Raw genomic sequence first — 17,534 nt, forward strand, 5'->3', positions numbered from 1 at the left:
CACATACAATAACACTGTCCCAGCCCGTCAGACTCTTCTGATGACGGCGGCATCATTTCTGGTTAGTCACGTTCGAGCTTCCAGTAAAGAAGAAATCCATGCAGAAATATGAAGCTTTCACGGTCACATGACCGCTCACGTTCACGAGGTTTCACACGTTCACTGAGCGCCAAGAAGTCTCACACCGTGGGTCTGAACACACTAATGCTTCTCCTCTGAGCCGCCGTTCTTTCCTGTTTGCAGTGAACTGGTGAGTTCACAGACTGTCACTGGATTCTGTGGACTGAGGAGCAAACTTCAGCGTCTGCGAGTCCTCCTGTGATTTTCTCTGCTGATTGTTGAACTTTATTCATTTTTCCCTCAGAGATAACCATATCCTCTGCTGCGTAAGTCACACCACATCTAGAATATGTGGCTCATGTTTGTGTGCTCAGATTGAAATGAGTCACTGCTGCAGCGCCACCTGCTGACAGGGCTGATGACAGATGCTTCTGTATCTGAGGTCCAAAGACAAGAGAACGATGAAGGCACTGGGTCGTGGATGTGAACAGGAATGATCCACGTATCAGTGAGAATGACGGTCAGTTAGGCCGAAGCCAAACGTACCTGGATAACATCTACATGTCGCTGACCTTCCAACAGCACTCTCCTCTGCTTCTGTTGACTGACTTCCTCCACAGCGACCGCTGAAGCTTTAGAGGAACACAGTTGTGAGAACCTGGCTGTGGTTTCTTGATGAGTTTTATCAGCGGCTGAGGATTTGGTCTGAGCTCGTTAAGAGGAGACACATGGTCCTGATCATCCCACATGCTGCTCGGGATTCCCTTAAACGAGAATAAAAACTTCATGCTCCTCTGCTCGTTTCAGACAGAGTTCTTGTTCATTAAAGTTTGTTTGGGGATATTCCACAAATTCCATCTGTGTCAAAAACGCTGATGCAGCATGGCAGCAGTCCCTGATGGACATCTGCAAACACTTCATCTTCAGAGACACACAGGACAGGAAGTCCCCTTCTCAGCAGAGCACTGATGAACACATTCCTGTGAAACTGCACATGCATGAAGAGCAAAACTTCAGTGGCTGACATGTTTCCACTTCACATCGTGACTCCACTTGAATGAGTCCAGAGTCCGTGGATGCTGGCTTTGATGGCAGGAGTGAGCAGATGACGGCTTCGTGTCTGGGGAGTTATGTCTTCCTGCTTCACTTCACCCATTCGGCCCAGCAAGCACCATATTTATGGAGCCTAAAAATATCGTTCATGAGGCAGCTGTCGAGCTACATGATGAGCTTTTCAGAGCCTACAGCAACACCAAGACTTTGGATCAAAAACCGTAGAAACCAAAAATGTTGGAATTGGAATTGAATTCACTTGAAACGCCTCTGAAACATCTGACATCTGACCTAAACCACCGTCACTGAGTCACTTCATGTTGCTCACTGATTCAGCTCAACATAAATGTCATCAAAAACTGGTTAATGACACTCTTTGTGGCTCAGATGATGACAAAAAGAGATAAACGAGACTTACAGTCAGTATTTGATGAGGATGAGGATGATGATGATTGTCTAATAATACTGGCCAAAAGGCAACACACACCGGTCGTGTTGTGACAGATGAAGCAGTACAGTACAGGAGCCTGGATGTGCCAAAACACATCATAAAATGAATACCTCTTCTGGAGATGGCCGTCATCGCTGGTCGACGTTTCACATGCTAGCATGCTAAGCTGTCACTGTTTAGCAAACTGATACTTAGCATGTTCGTGTAACATGCTAAAGTTTAGATTGTTAGCATGCTATTTTTAACGTGTTAGCCGACAATGCTAGCCAGAATCTCAAAGTGGCAAGTCCTTCCTCTGAGAGGCGTCATCTCGTTAACCTCTAAACTTACACTAAATCAACATTTTGAGCCATAAATAACAGAAAGTCACTTCATCACACTGAACCTTTGATCGTTGTCCCACTTCAACACACGTCACTGTCATCGCTTTCAGCCTCAGCCAGTGAACACTCACATGTGAAACTCCACTCCTATCAGATCTACATGACCATCAGGTTGAATATTTAAGCGTGCTCAAGCCAAAGCAGAGTGCTGAGTGGATGTTTCTGAGCCAATGGTGACGCTGAATAAAACATCAAAGGATCAACAAAGTCATCAGACTCATTCACGACAGTCCACCCCCCCCCCACACACACACTGTCCGTCTGTTGTTGTATCAGCTGCAGTGTGTGTGTGTGTGTGTGTGTGTGTGTGTGTGTGTGTGTGTGTGTGTGTGTGTGTGTGTGTGTGTGTTGTCTACTTCACACATTGAGTGCGGCTCTTTTCATAATTCATTATAAATATGCATCATGACACAGTGCCTACAGCGGCGCCCTCGTGAGGCGCTCTGTATCTATGGAAACACTCATGAAGTCTTTGCTGGTGAATCCGAGCTCCGTCACGCAGCTCTGAGGTGGAGGTAGTTTATTAAATAAACACTGTGAAGCTCGCCTGTTTGGCTGTCAGCTAAAGTAAACAGTTTGCTTAACTTCCATCGCCTACACACTGCTGCTTCACCTACCTGCTCCACAGGCACTGATGGCGTCTCGCACCGCCCACTCTGCTCTGCTTTTACTGTCAGCCCGTCTCTTTTGATTTCCAGTATTCAACACTGAAATGTTGCATTCACTGTCGCTGTGTAAAGGTTACGATGCTCCTGAACTGACCTGTCAGAGGACAGAGAGGTCACACACACTGTGCTCGTGCAGAATATATTGACTTTGAGCTGTTTCAGTTGTGTATGTGCGTGCGTGCGTGCGTGTGTTTGTACACATATGCAGTACACTCTATGCCTGCACACGTCGCAGTTTACACATATATTTATTTTACTACTGTTTACACGCTGTCGAACAATCACAGTACATATGTTTATGTGCATCACCTGTTCATTACTGCTCATCAGTCTACCTCAGTCTGATATTTACATCATGTCTATTTGAATCTATTCTTTATATATATATATATATATAAACAGTCTGTTTGAGTCCTGTTATCTTTCCTGATTTTCTCGTACATTTTGGAGCATTTGAGCCTGAGATGAAGGCTGTCATCGCTTCACTGTGACTGTTGTCCATATGACAAGTGAAGTACTTAAATTTAAACTCTTTAAACTCTCTATCACGGCTCCTCAGTGCATTCAGCACAGAGCGGACAGACTCTAATCTATGAACGGCGTGCAGGGCCTGCCATTTCCAGTCTGACTGGGACTCCCTCTTTACCCTTCAGCTGAGAGACAGGGTCATGGCCCAGATATCAGTCAGCGCTCGCTGCAGCAAATTACTTCTAATAAAGCCTTTAGAAAGGCACCATTAACCACAGCGACACACACACACACACACACACACACACACACACACACACACACACACACACACACACACACACAGATGGGCTGTAGCCTTGGCAGCAAATCCAATCTGCTCCAATCAAATCATTGTCCAGAGAAACAGGCCAGCTTAGACCCCGTAATGATGACTGAAAGAAGGGTAGCATTTTGCATTTAACATTCAAATGGCCATCAGCACACACACTGCTGAAAGTGAAAACATGTTGCCAGGTTTTCTGTGGCTGCTTTCATGAGTCTCTGCTCTGTTACGAGACAAGTCGGCCAGAGACGAGCTGCTGCTGCTGCTGCTGCTGCTGCTGCTGCTGCTGCTGCTGCTGCTGCTGCTGCTGCTGCTGCTGCTGCTGGGTTAGCTGACGTGAGCAGGGCAGGTTGTTGATTAATCAGCTGATACAGAGAAAATAATCCACGACAATTCTGATAAACTGTGACGAGAAAATTCAGACTAAACAGGGTTAATCCTCTGTTCCATGTAAGCTTTTAATGTGAAGGTTTATTGACTGTAGTTGTAATTGTACAGTGATTGAAAGCAAAGGCCGTCAAACATTTCTGAGTTCCAGCCCCCAAACATGTGACAGCTTTGCCATTTGTTTTCTATTACCATTTAATTATTGTTAAGATTATTATGTTTCAGCTTTGGCATTTGACTCAATTCATATAGAACATGAAATATTTTCTGCAAGAAGAACCAGGCCTTTATATGAAACAGGCTTTTATTTCTTATTTGCCCTTTTTTCAGGTATGTCTTATACTTTAGAAACTGTTTTGGAACAACTATTCCAAAAAAAAAATAAAACAGAATGAAAACAGAAGAAAACAGCTCAAAGTCAACATATTTAATGTTCTTCCTCATCAGCTTCATTGATTTCTGTAAATATCTGCTTAATGTGAATCTCATGCAGCGACACGTCTCACAGACTGGGGACATTGTGGATTAAAACAGGGACTCAGAGACACTTCAGGAAACTGTTGTAGCTTCAGTGATTGAAAAAAGGGCCAATTCGAGGTGATTTGAAATAGTCTGTGAATGAAAACACGTGACTCTGTAATGCACATGTCTGAAGATGACATTTTTATCATGTTCATCAGTGTAAGTGTTTGAAACGGCTGCAGAGCTGTGGAACAGAAGCACAGCTGCACAGTAATGCCAAATAAAAGAAGGCAGTTGTGTTTAACAAGTGAAGAACTGCCTCTCGATACCTCCAGTGTTTGTTTTCTGTCTCTCTGTTTTCACGTCTCCTCTTCCCCTACAGTCATTACCACTTCATCAGGTTACTGCCCTGCGGAAAGACTCGCAATTATCCGGAGCCTAAATTTAGCAGCAGAAAAGCTGCATCAGCAAGGGACAAGCAGCAATTAGTGCCTGACGCAGAGGCCTGCTCCACGGACCGGAGGCAGCACAGCATTCATGTTTTTGGTCTGCCGTCATGCGGTGACTGGCGGCTGGTGTTTTCATTTCCTGTGCGGTGAGCATCGTGTTAGCCTTCAGCTGGGTTCAGGTTCACACACTGTCTGTCAAACTGCTGCTCTATAACTTCAGCTCTTCCTCAGCACACACTTCTCTCTCTCCAGCTTTGCTCGTTTCATTTTCAGCCTCACTGTGAAGATTTTCATTGGATCGGTTTGTTCTGAGGAGCTGACTGTGGACTGAGAAGTGTCAGAGGTCACTGAAAATCAGCAGGCCTCCAGCGGAGAGGGCGAACAGCTTCAAGTGCCTCGCTGTGCGTGTTGCAGAGGACATGGACGACACACAGAGACCCTGTGACACCAAAGGTGAGACGGCGCTCGCATCACCTTCGACAGGTGAGCACATTCAAGGTCTCTCCTGCTATCCTTCTACATCCTGATGGGGAGTTCAGCAGCCTGTGGGGGGACAGGATGGCCCTGCAGAGGACTGTGTGGTCAGCCCAGCGCCCCCTTCCTGCAGAGCCTGTGCAACAGGCGGGTAGTACCACCCTCCACCACCCAGCAATGGAAACCACAGCACTGAACAATGAACAATACGCCCAACATCACTCACTATAACTTGCACGACTGCTAGAACTATTGTGTATATTTTACATTTTTAGATAAAAATAGACTTCCTTTACCGAATAGATTCAGAGCTGCAGCAATTAGTTGATTAATAATGTCGTCAACTGGCAGAAAATCAAGACTGAAAGACATGAAATGTGAGCACAGACCTTCAGGTAACAGGAGCTCCAGCACAAACATGTTGCCATGAAGCTTAAAAAGCGTGCAGCCTGTTCTGAAGCGGAACAAGCAGACAGATAATGTTGAGTATGTGTCGGTGTGGGAGAGCACTTCATGCATCTCAGTTACAATGCTGCTGCTCTTTAGTCTGTGAATCAATCCACCGTGGATTGCTTAATATTCAAGCAATGCTATTAGTGTGGCTGTGGCTCATGTTTCAAATCCATTTAATCCACTTAGGGCCTGAGAGGCAGGGGAGACGGCAGCGGGGGGTGGGGGGGTCAATGCAGCCGCCAAAAGAAAGAAAAGAGACTATATTTGAATGAGCAGCAGCCTCATGTGTGTCAGTGATGAGAGCATGCGATGAACACAGCACACAGGCAGCATGTCCGCCTCACGTTTCACTGATGCTCATCACACACGCTCTGCTGACAGCTACGTTACAGTCTCTCATAAACATTCATCACGTTTCCTCCATGAAAACACTGTGCGGGAATTTGGCTTTACATTCTAACACCTGAATTATTCCAGAGCCATTTCCTCCAACAGGCTGAAGCTTGTTAGAGGTGAGAAAGAATATCAGCCCAGAAACGATTGTTTCTCACACGATGAAGTGACGGAGGAAGCATCAAACCAACCTGACTGCAGTGAGCCCTGGACGAATCCAGAGGCTTCGCTCCGGGTCTCAAATATGAACAATGACGTGTCTCACAAAATGCATCACAGCTGCTATTCTACGAACACAGACACACGCTCCGCTACGTTTTGAAGGCAAAAATCAGAATATTGTGCGCATCAGTGTCACACTCTCACTATACCTTTACTTTCATTGATGTGGCCTGGTGGATGATGAAAACAAATATCCAGTAAAACACTTGTGAGCCAGCGTGTGAGCCATCATGCTGTAAACAACACTCAGCGTCCTGTCATTCAACGCGTGTGCGGTGTCAGATGTTAGAGAACCGGCAGCTGAACTAAATGGTGAAGCAGACGTATCATCAGTGTGAGAAGAGGAGGGTGAGCGTCCTCTCACTCATGACGGTCATTAATTAAGTCTTCAATAGCAGCATCAGTTCTAAACTCCGTAAGTGATGCAACACTCGTTTCCTGTGAAGCATCAAAAAATCTGTCTTGCTGTAATGAAGGTGACACGAGAGATGATACACAAGCTCACCACACACACACACACACACACACACACACACACACACACACACACACACACACACACACACACACACACTATTGACTATTCGGCTCAGCAGACTGAGCAGGACACGGAGCGACTGCAGACACTTTGTTCATGCGGGTCTGATCCTGTCAGGACAGCCTGTGGTCTGAATCAGGGCAGATTAAAACCAGTCTGCTGGTGCTGGGCCCACCAGGACTTAACATGGTGCTGACCTTTGAGGGGACAGAGAGCCGGAGAGACCAAAATACAGAAATCTGTGGGGGCATCTTTTGAATTACTGTGTGGACTTATTGTCCAGTTAGGCCGAGCTAAGCTAACTTGTTTGCTGTTTGCTGGTAGCTAGCTCAGACAGGACAGTGGAGAGAGAAGCTAGTGGCTGCGTTAGCTCTTCAGACAGAGAAGTTTAGCATCCAGCTAAACACAAGCAGCATCAACACAGGAGGCGCTGCAGCGAATGAATGATGACGAGCATGAAACATGTGACTTAAAGTCCACTGAAGAGATGAAAAATGTCGAAATGAAAACATGAGATCTGTGCGGAGCGATGATGAGGAGGCTGCAACCTTCCTCACATGAACACATGAAATCACCTGATTTCCATCATGTGACCTTTGACAGGAGCTCTTTTTATAACACCATCTTGTTGTGCCCTTCTTCTGTGGTGGTCTAATGGCACGGACTGGAGGATCAGCTCCACCTGCTGTTTATCTCCATCGACCAATGAAACCCATTAATGCACAGACCCTGACAGGAAGTGTACAGTATTCATTACTGCACAGCAGACTGAGGCAGAGGCACACATCGCCACACACGTCTCCAGGGCAGCCACTTTCAAATGCCACGCTGTGCGCGTGTGTGTGTGTGTGTGTGTGTGTGTGTGTGTGCGCATGGGTGCATGTGTGTGGGTGGCAGAGCCTCCAGCAGGCGACAGTGCTGAGTCACAGAGGATGACCAGATGGTGTTAGAGAGAGAGAGGGAGAGGGGGGGGGGCGAGGGAGAGAGAGAGAGGGAGAGAGAGAAAAAGATAGAGAGAGAGAGAGAGAGAGAGAGAGAGAGAGAGAGAGAGAGAGAGAGAGAGAGTGAGAGAAGGAGAGGGAGTGTTTTGTAGCCAGCGTTCCTCCAGCCGTGACTGCTCTCTGCATTTTAAACACCTTCCCTTCTGTCGCTCACAGAGCACACTCTGCAGGACCAGCCAATTAGCATCGCTCGCTCGCTCACACACACACACACACGCGCACACACACACACGCACGCACGCACACACACACAGTAAATAAATTCTGTATACAGACAGACAGGAACAGTCCCACATGTACATTCAAGGCTCATTATTTTTGTTTTGTCGTACAAAAGCTTCCCAGAATCGATGTGTGATTTACTGAAAGTGAAGGTTAAGATCTGGAAAAAAAAGAACCTATTCTGTCAATCATGGTCTTGATTAATGATTTAATCATCAGGTCCTAAAAAGGTCAGAAACTACAACTGACCTGAAGTCTCAGCTGATGAAGAAAAGCAGCAAATCGACACCATTTAGAATCTTAAATCACTACACTCAGGAGGTTTTTATTATCTAGCGCCATCAGCAGGTCAAAATTTCAACTTCTCAATTATAAACATCTTAACAGAAGCGAAGGGGCGAAGCTCAAATCGTGAAGAACGTCCTCCAGATCACTTATCATCACATGTGCATCATTTATGTCTGACATCAGCATCATCTCCACAGATCAGTCACACTTCCTGTTCCTGTCACTGAACACAAGCACATGTCATATCTGGAATCTGCTGCTGTCGTTTTTCTCAGGACAAACGTAGCTAAAAGTATGCGTCCACATACTTTTGTCCATGGTGTATGTGTGTCCCCAGCCGAGGTGTTAGCAGAGACCACACACTGAACGAGACGCTCTGATCAGAGCAGATTAAAAAAGAATGAATGAAGAAGTCCAGAGGAAGATGACAGAACCAGGAAATTAATGGACACTGACTCCAGCGTGGAGAGTGTGTGTGTGTGTGTGTGTGTGTGTGTGTGTGTGTGTGTGTGTGTGTGTGTGTGTGTGTGTGTGTGTGTGTGTGTGTGTGTGTGTGTGTGTTGGTGCAGTTGTGTGAGCGCAGCTTGTATTATCCTCATGCTAAGTGGGCTGATTGACAGAAGCAGCGGGCTGAGGCAGCGCCGTCTGTTCCCGTCCTCTCTAATTACAATCAGGGAAAAGTAAAAGTGGCAGAACTCATCAGCGAGCCTCCTCTCTGCCTCGTAACTGCAGTCACAGCCGATACGAGGACGCCGCTCGAGGCCGGTGATGACTGATATCTTTGGACTGGACCAGCCATCACAGACGACTTCATGCCGAAACATTTCATTTGAGTCTTTTTACATCTAAAAATCAGTAAAGTGGAAACAGTCTGTTCAGCATCATGAGGTCACTAAACCACGCTGAAGAAAAGGTGGAATGCAATGAAGTGCATTTATTCAAGTACTGTAAATCTGAGGTACTTGTACCTGACTTGAGCCTTTTCCTCCTACATTTATCTGACAGCTTTAGGTAGTACTGCACTGCAGTACTTTCACTGTCGACACTTTCCCTGATTATACTTACATATATACTTATACATATTTTCACTGCATTTTCAATGCAGAACGTGTAACAGAGTATCTTTGCAGTGTTTTTACTTCATACTTCCTCCACGGCTGAGTGCTGGTTAGCAGCTGTTTAAAGCCTCGTATCCTCAGGAACAGGCCAGCATTGGCTCTGTAAACAGTATCGGTCTCACCACACTGAGGACATCTGCCATGTTAGACGCTCTGAATCAAATCCTGCTTTAACATGATGTACGCAATCACCGAGACAAATAACATCCAGACGACACTGATGATCTCAGACAACAAGATGCCGCAGCACAGAGGGACGGGGAGCAGATGATGGGGGACGTCACGCAGCATTCGGCTGAAGGAGTCAAGACCAACAGCGACTGCAGTTAAACAGACTGAATGATCTCAGCGCGTCCAGACAGAAGAGGTCAGTCCGTCTGTGATTATCAGACATCACATCTGCTGCGAGCGCAAGGCCTCGAGACGAGGCCGCCAAAACATCTTGAACACTTCACTGCCGTGAAATCTGCTGTGGACATTCACGGTGCTCAGAGGACTCATCTGGTTTTCTGGATTTTGTGTTTTCTGACAGATAAATCCAGGCTGTCGGTCAGAAGTAAGAAAAAGAGAACTGCCAATATAACATATATATATATATATAAAAGACATCCACACTGACAATAATTTGGTGTTTGCATCTTGCACCTGTTGGCAGTCTTAGCTTGTTAAAACTCAGAATTTAACTGCACAACAGCTGCTAGCAAAGACAGCAAGGTCAGAAACGGCTGTAATTCATCATCCATGTTGAATGAAGCACTGCTAGTAAAGGCTCAAACATACGTACACACAGGCCGATGGAATCGGACTTCTTCTGGAGAATGAGGGAAGGACATGTCGAGACTGATAAAACCCAACCAGGAAGTGAAGGTGGGTGTCCAAAATTCTCTGTAAATTCTAAAACGGCAGAGCAGTGAGGACGCTAACGTGAAGCAAATGCTGCGTGTTTTAATACGAAAACATACAGCGTGATGTAGCCGCTGCTAACGTAAAGCTGTTACGATGGAAAACCTGCTTCAGATAATGCAGCTTCTTCAAAGGTAGCTGATTATCTTAGTTTACTGCTCAGTCAGTAAAACCCTCCTTACAGGATGCTGACATCAAACAGGTCGTTACAGTCTGGATATGAAACCTTTTCCCATAATTAGACAAACGTTTGAACTGCGAATACAAGCAGCAGCCATCAGTGATCAATCAGCTACCTGTGATCATCTGTACGTCCTGTTCACAGCTCCGAATCCAGTGTGCACACGGACAGAGATGAAACGATGAAACAGTGGATCAGTTTTTTCTTTGGTCCAGATCAAATGAGCCAAACTTCAGGTGAGACGTTTAAGATTCACGCTGCAGGCTTCAAACAGCCTTAAAAATAACTCAGAGCAGTGGAAAGATGTGTCAGGTTACTGCTGAATGTAACCGCAGTCACCAATGAAAATCACACACACACACACACACACACACACACACACACACACAGAAAAGTTCCCACTCTGTAGTGGTTTGGATGGAGCAGCTTCCAGAAATCTGATGAGAAATCCAGATGCTTTGGCTTTCTGCTCCACTTCGCCATTTGTGTGTGTGTGTGTGTGTGTGTGTGTGTGTGTGTGTGTGTGTGTGTGTGTGTGCGTGTGTATGTGTGTGACAGAGAGAGAGAGAGAATTAAATGTACATTAGCCCTCATTTCCAAGCCCTGACTGAGGTCAGTTAAACTAAAGAAAGACACCAAGTCAAAGGAAGTCTCTCCTTCTGACTGTAGCGCACACACACGCACACACACGCACACACACACACCCACACACACACGCACACGCACACGCACACACACCACACACACACACACACACACACACACACACAGTGAGTGAGGAGGTCAGTCAGCGTTGGCTTCAGAGCTGCTCCGCTGTGACTGGGTGGAGAACACCATCACGGAACAATCCAGACTCTGAGCTACAGACAGCTTCAGTCAGCAGCAGCTCTGAACTCCAAAAACAACACAATACATCCGTCCGCTCACACTTCACACTCTGAAGTGAGTCCTCCAGTCTGGACGGACGCACATGTCAATGTATGTCTTGTTTGACCACACAGTGTCGTCCACAGACTTCCATGTCTCTGACGTGCACGCACTCGTACTCTGCAACACAACGTATCCAACAAATCCGGCAAGTCCGAGGTGTAATGTCACTGAGTACGTTTATGTGTTGTTGTACTGCGCTGAAATGCTGTTCTGAGGTCCAGCTTCAAATCAGCAGCCTGACAACAGCCTCCACTGCTTTCTCTATCTACAGCGACCACAGAGGAGACAAAGCTGGGCGCTGAATCACCAGGAATCCAGAGAAAGAGACTGATTACAGCTTCATCACAGCACTGCTTTACAGCTGAAGAACAGCCGAGAGCCTCACCACCAGCTTAGAGTCGCTCTGCCACGAGAAAACACTGGAAAACAGTCAAGTTTATTCAGCTGGGTTGGTACAAGGTGCTGCGTAGACACACAAACAACTGAAGCTATTCTGAGCGAAAGCTGCTGCGTCTCAAACACACTTCAATGTATACACTCATACATATTTATGCTACACACAAAAATACACAAACAAATCACACATGTACGCCACAACCAGGAGGAGACACACTGAAGAGAAAGTGTCCTCGTGCTGCACGCACACACGCACGCACGCACGCACGCACGCACGCACGCACACGCAGGCCTCAGCGATGAGTCTCTGGTGATTCTAATGGAGGCACTGTTGCGGAGAGGCGTTTATTCAAAGAGCAGACAGCAACTTCTCCTCATCTGATTCACACCAGCAATTAAAGAGCAGCCAGATGCCTTCGGGGGAGGGGAGGGGAGGGGAGGGGGCGAGAGAGGGAGAATGAGACAACAGAGGAGAGAGAGATGGGGGGGGGTCAGAGGAAGCATCAAATCCAGAGGCGATAACGCTTCCTTGTGCACTGAAAGCCTCCTTTGCTTCCTCCTGTAAGCACAGAGTCTTTGTGAAGCGCCGGAGCTCGACTGTGTCACATTCTGCATCTATTCACACCTCAGCTGAGCCAATTTGTCAGTTGGGGTACATGTGCAGAAAGGTTTATTGTGACTTGATCAAAGAGGTGGGAGGTGGAAAGGCATCATTTTATCAAAAAGAGAGAAAAGCTCGCAGATCAGCGTCTGTATGAATAACAAGCTGATATTCATGAGGTACAGCGTTACACATGTCTGTGTCAGAGCTGAAAGCATCACTTACTGCTTCGTCTTTGTGTTAACAGACCCAGATCTGGATTTCACCTGAGGGGCCACCAGTGAGCCGAGTCACAGCGCCCTCTAGCAGCTGAGGTAATCAATGTCCGGCTGCGTCTCCGTAACGTCACGTGTGCGATGCGTTTTTGTGTTCGCCCTCCACGCCGCTGCAAACCTAAGCGGAAACATTTCAGAAACATTTTACCGGCCTGATTTTAATAACTTGCTCAGATTTTGCTGATTTGGTCATTTGTCCTTGATTTCTGTGCTTCTGCCATGAGTGAGCAGGCTTCACAGTCAAATGTTTTGAGGATCAGTCTGCGCAGACCACCGGACGCATCGCAGGCGGAGCGTGGACGTTACATGTAACCGCTCATGAAGCATTTACATCATGAGTTAAAATGTGTCCTCCTTATCTCCACTGCACCTGAACTGTGATCAGATCTAGATATGCAAATTAGTCGGTCAGACCAATCCAACCAATCGTGTTCAGCCTTCATGTACATCTGCACTAACCTGCATTTTTCTCCATCCGACACGTTCAGGTCAACGTTACGAGCAGCATATTTTGTTGCTTCATTCGGGGCACTGGTTGGATTTAAACACCAGACCAGGGTTCACGGCTACGTACTAAATATCTTTGTGCTCCGTTAGCGAGCACAAGCGCTACTGAAGCATTAGATTCACACTGACTCCGACCTCTGTTCAGCCTTCTCTGTCCTCTGTCCTTCAGCAGAGGACAAGCTGCCTCCACCACACTGACTGAAACCTGAGAATCAGAGGACAGGAACAGTTTCATGCGTGAGACTTACAGGAAGAAGTCTGCATTGTTTTTCATTATGGATTCTGTCAAGTAGCAGGCGAGAGGAACGCGCCCACAGTGAAACTCACAGTGACACTGAGAGATCTGATCAAACAACAGTTACTGCAACCGAAAGCAGCTACAAACACGAGGTGAAGCAGCATCCTGCAGCCGGCATGTGCGAGTCGCTTCTGCTCTGCGGCAGCTCGGCTGTAAACACCAACACAGAAACAAAAAGCCGCCTCAGTGTCTATGAAAGACATTTTTCCAGAGGCGAGACACATGTAAAGGAGTCCCTGACAGTTTGCTAACATGCTTGATTTTCTTCTGCATCACCACATTCATGGATGTGACACTGTCATCTCCTCCGGCGTCCATGAAGTATTAAACATACCAGAGGACAGATTTAAACCCCAGACCACCAAACCAGAGAACCACGAGTCCGTCTGCAGATCAGGTGAGTGAATGTGTTCACAGAGGGAATCTGTATGTTCACAAACATGTTTTCCCTCACAGGTGAGGGGGAGGGGTGTTTTCTACGAGGCAGCAGCAGAAATGTCAGTGTGTGGTGGACGTTCAGACCTCAGAGGACACCTCAAGGTTGAACCACACAGGAGTGAATTATTCACCAGCAGGAAAGGAGAAACATGCATCTTCCTCCTCTTCCTCTTCCTCCTCTGCAGTGAGTGTACGTCCACAATCCTGTTTCCTACAAATGACCTTTATGTTCAAGACGCTCTGCCTGGATTCCACCTTTTATCTGCACAATAAGGAGATGGAGAAGGTGTTCATTCATTCATGAATTCATTCATTCATGAATGTGGAGAGCTGTGACGTTTGATGCTGAGTGACATTTAACTTTATTAACATTTAACCAAAACCACCATCTGTCACCAAAGAGCCTCTGTGGCCTCAATCTCAACAGCCAGGATGTGAAGCTGCTGGAAGTAATTAAGTACTTTCACTCAAGTAAGCTCCTGTATGTACAAGTTGAAGTACTTTCCTCAAGTGTTTACATTTTCTGCTACATGATACTTCTAATCCTCTACATTTCAGAGGAAAATGTACTTTTTACTTCATTTATCTGTCAGCTTTAGTTACTTTTCACATTAAGATTCTAAAATACATTATTAAACACTGAACCAGCAGTTTCCACCATTTCAGATACCAATACGTCTACTACTGTACCTTTACTGCATGAAGCTGACAGTACTACTGCATGAAGCTGACAGTACTACTGTACCTTTACTGCATGAAGCTGACAGTACTACTGTACCTTTACTGCATGAAGCTGACAGTACTACTGTACTTTCACTCCACGAAGATGAGAATATGTCTGTACTTTTACTTGAGTAGGATTTTGTATGCAGGATTTTTACCTGTAATGCAGTATATTTACATCATTGCATTTAGAGGTCGGCCAGTGAAACGGTTTGGCCGATTAATTGGATGTCTTCTAAACTGTCCTTATTGGCTGAACTTGGCTGCGACAGCGGCCAATGGCTGCACAGCCTCCACCAGTCACCGCTTTGCATGGAGGCTCGTGTACGTGAGATAATGAACATTTAAATGAATGGCTGTATTGGTGCTTTACTTTGTAAACCATGTGAATACTTCTTCCATCACTTCCTCACAGCGTGCAGTCGCACCAACAGTAAGGCCTGTGACTTTCCACTTTAATAAGCCCACAGCAGAATGAAACGCTGCCCAGCATCGATCTGTTTTTCCTCAGGTTTTATGGAGGGCAGGAGGGAGGAAGGGATGTCAGATTTTCCCTCAGCTGGATGGCAGGCAGCAGCTGGTCTAGACATGAAATCACCAACCACAGGATGAGACATGCAGGGAGACACTGGAGGTGAACGCTCCCTGCGACACAAGCTTTTATGAGGAAAGCAGCAAATGCGTGTTTTTGTCTGCAGTCTTCGTGCTACCCTGAGAGGTGAAATGATCAAAGACCGAAGCCTCGTTAACCGTCTCCGACAAATTTACATGATGCTGATTTGTTTCCCCAATTAGGCTGTGTTGTCTCAGGACACATATTTGCTGCTGGATTATGTTCATGTGCAACATTTTAGTTCACAGTCATATTCATCTGACAACATCACCCATATTTACATCCTGTTCTCTTCCTGCTATTTTCCACATGATGACCATGTGTTCAGCCTCCAGCTGAAACTTATCTGACATTTAGTCTGAGACCTGTTAGCTTTAGCTTCAGTCTGTTAGCATGATATCATGACCTGAGACCTGTTAGCTTTAGCCTCAGTCTGTTAGCATGATATCATGACCTGAGACCTGTTAGCTTTAGCTTCAGTCTGTTAGCATGATATCATGACCTGAGACCTGTTAGCTTTAGCTTCAGTCTGTTAGCATGATATCATGACCTGAGACCTGTTAGCTTTAGCTTCAGTCTGTTAGCATGATATCATCACCTGAGACCTGTTAGCTTTAGCTTCAGTCTGTTAGCATGATATCATGACCTGAGACCTGTTAGCTTTAGCCTCAGTCTGTTAGCATGATATCATGAACCGGAAAGTGTTAGCTTTAGCCTCAGTCTGTTAGCATGATATCATGAACCGGAAAGTGTTAGCTTTAGCCTCAGTCTGTTAGCATGATATCATCACCTACAGACTGTTAGCTTCAGCCTCAGTCTGTTAGCATGATATCATGAACTGGGACCTGTTAGCTTTAGCTTCAGTCTGTTAGCATGATATCATGACCTACAGACCTGCTAGCTTTAGCCTCAGTCTGTCACCTGCTGACAGGTGATATCAATCTATTCGCCTGACTCAGCACGTTCGTACAAGCCTCAGAAAATCTTCCATTTCCATCTGATCAAATCACCCATATTCACCTCCCCTTCCTTTTTGCTGCGTCTTCTTCCTGTTCGATGCCACTTTCCACATGGGGACACTCTGTTTCCTCCAATCGGATCTCACCTCCTCTAACGATTCTGTTCCTCCATCCTGCCACAACAAGTCACTGCTGCCTTCGCCTGCACTCTTCTCCAATTGTGTTTTTCTTACTTCTCTTTCTGTTTTTCTGCCCCTCTCTCCTTTTTCTCTCTCTTTTCTCGCCTTCCTCCCTACCAGTCACAGTGATGAAGTGGCCAGTGAGCAGCCGCCTCGGCCGGTAATCACCACGGTAACTCATGGCAGCGCCGCGGCGCCGGCAACACGCCATCCATCACCGCCTCTGCTGCTGCAGGAAACTGATATATCAAGATGTAAATTCTGGCCCTGCTGCTCCCAGCGCTCCTCTGCTGTCTCCACAGAGGAGGAAAAAAGGAGGAGACGAAGGGGGAGGAGAGGAGAGGTGAGACGGGTCGAAGAGGAGAATAATGGGGGATGGAAGAGAAATGAGGAGGAGAGAGATGGGGTAAGAGCTAAAGGAGGGTGAAGAGGAAATGGAAAAAGAAAGCAAGACCACAAAGGGAAGTGAAGAAAGGAAAGTAACAAGGGAATGCAGAACAGGAGAGAGGAGGTGGAGGATGGGAGGAGGAAGGAGGAAAGAGGGAAAAGGAAAAGTAGGAGGAGAAAACAGAATGTATGATGGCGACATTGGTGTTAATCCATCCTAATCCAGCCTTATTGCTTTCTCTCAGCCTGCAGTGATGTGCTGTGCACACACAAACACACACACACACACACACACACACACACACACACACACACACACACACACACACACACACACACACACACACACACACCTTTATAAAAGGTGTACTCATTGTTCTGTATGTGTGTGTATACTCATGTCCTGAAGCTTTGGCAGGGTCTCTTAGACATGTATGTTTCCTTCTGTTACAGTTCATTTAGGATTCAGAGGTAAAACTATTCAAAGAAAGTCAGAATTAAAAACCCTGAAGTGACGCTTTCATTAGTTACACAGACCTTCAGAGGAGTCCAGACCTACAGTTTGTGTATCAGCCGCTTCTGGCTCGTATCGTGATCATCATCATTTAGATAATCAAATACAAACCATCAGACTCCACAGAGTTACAGCGTGCAACACCAGATTACCATGAACTCGTGTTTGTGCTGCAGAGTCCCATGAAGCTTCAGTCCATCTCCATCTTTTCCATC

The 17,534-nt window shown here is 46.2% G+C and overlaps 1 protein-coding gene across 3 annotated transcripts in view; it reads right to left on the reverse strand.

The window, feature by feature from the left end:
• Nucleotides 1-17,534, reverse strand: part of enox1 (ecto-NOX disulfide-thiol exchanger 1) — an 84,257-nt gene that overhangs the window by 40,469 nt on the left and 26,254 nt on the right. The window contains exon 3 of one of the 3 annotated variants that reach the window (XM_070975606.1): nucleotides 12,652-12,819. The exons of the other annotated variants lie outside the window; for them this stretch is intronic. The gene's annotated coding sequence lies outside the window, so the exon portion shown is untranslated. The remainder of the gene's footprint in view (nucleotides 1-12,651; nucleotides 12,820-17,534) is intronic. 3 annotated transcript variants of the gene reach the window in all.

The sequence above is a fragment of the Chaetodon trifascialis genome, chromosome 12 (assembly GCF_039877785.1).
Source record: "Chaetodon trifascialis isolate fChaTrf1 chromosome 12, fChaTrf1.hap1, whole genome shotgun sequence".
Classification (NCBI taxonomy): Eukaryota; Metazoa; Chordata; class Actinopteri; order Chaetodontiformes; family Chaetodontidae; genus Chaetodon; species Chaetodon trifascialis.